The sequence below is a fragment of the Pseudophryne corroboree genome, chromosome 5 (genome assembly GCF_028390025.1).
Source record: "Pseudophryne corroboree isolate aPseCor3 chromosome 5, aPseCor3.hap2, whole genome shotgun sequence".
NCBI classification, from domain to species: Eukaryota; Metazoa; Chordata; class Amphibia; order Anura; family Myobatrachidae; genus Pseudophryne; species Pseudophryne corroboree.
The window spans coordinates 495,081,371-495,082,873 of record NC_086448.1 but is presented as its reverse complement, the minus strand read 5'-3'; the positions used below and the strand labels follow the sequence as shown (position 1 = coordinate 495,082,873).

The following is a 1,503-nucleotide window of genomic DNA, read 5'->3' as shown; positions in this document are numbered from 1 at the left end:
TTCACTAGATTGGCGTTTTTCATTAAATATTTTTTGGCACCAGTTTTGTCTCTGAGTTGCCCGATCTAAGTTTCTCCACATTTTAAATGGGTTGTAGTGTACCAGGCAGCAAATAAAAATTAGTACCAGAAGATATGTGGAAAACAAAGGGGGGGAGATTATTGCGCCACTTGTGTACAACTCCTACCCACCGACAGCACCCTATTCCCATCCACACCACTTCCGCACCAATTATGTGATGAGATATTAAATCTGACAAATGTATGGTAAAAAGTTTATTACAGTCATACCTCACTGGAAAGGCCCAATCTCGCCCGATCTTGGAAGCGAAGCAGTGTCGGGCCTGATCAGTACCAGACTAGGGAGACTATCTGGGAAGATCAGGTACTGTAAACAAACTATTGTTAAATAGCCTACATGACCATGTCAATTTAGTATTAAGCCTCACACTTCCTATTAAATATTAATTTTTTATTCTGCACCCTGCACTTTATATTTATATAATTATATACTTATTTTACATATATATCCATATATTTTATATATTATTAAATTCACTACTGGATATACCTTTAACAATATATATTAATGTATACTAATAAACAAATGTTAGTGATTTAGCTATTAACAGCTGTGCCATAACTGATCAAATCCCATTTTCTATTTATTTGTATGTCTAAAATACCGGAGAATTGAGATAAATGTCCCCGATTATGGACTCCCTAAATATGGCCGCCGTATGAAGTTACATATGAGCAAACCCCTACAAAGATTGCCGCCGCAAGGAAACTCACTGAGAAAAAACATCCTAGGACTGTTGAACTCCAAACGAATCCTGCAGCCGCGGGCGCATGCGCAATCGCGCACCGGAAGTGGGGCGGAAATGACGCGACGGCCCGAAACCGGAAGTGGGGCAGAAAAGGTCCGCCGGCGCATTTACATGACAGTTTTTAAAGCTCTCCACCACCAAACCTGCCTTTTAAATCCACATCTAATATTATGTTTACATACACTATCAAATTGTGTTATTGTATAAGTTTAAATAGAAGTTTCTTATGCTCTGTTCAAACATATGCCTGAGTAACAGGAAGTGATGTCATAATTACTATGAGACTATCACTGGTATAAATAGAAGTCTGGTCCCACTTTACATTTACCCCTTGATGAAGTCTGACTGACGAAACGCGTTGGGATACCTGGCAGTGACCTCATACCAAGTTAAGTTAAAATTGTTTTACATATTTTAACATATTTTTAACTGGTATTACTATGCATTGTGTCTGTTGCTTTTATCCCATCTTTTAAGAAATCTTTTGCTGCTCAAATTTTAGCTTAATTAATAATTGTCTATTTTAATGTATCAATAAATTAATTTTTTTAGATTCATTTTTTATTTGGTTATTACTTATTAGATTTATTATATCTGTGTAGATCCACTTTTATTTCGAAATATTCTAAGACACCATTGGTCGCTTTATCCCCCACCCCTCGTGTGTTATATAT

The 1,503-nt window shown here is 36.5% G+C and overlaps 1 pseudogene; it reads left to right on the top strand.

The window, feature by feature from the left end:
* The first annotated feature begins 276 nt into the window (after positions 1–276).
* LOC134930081 (5S ribosomal RNA) lies at positions 277–396 on the top strand (annotated as a pseudogene).
* Positions 397–1,503: the final 1,107 nt, after the last annotated feature.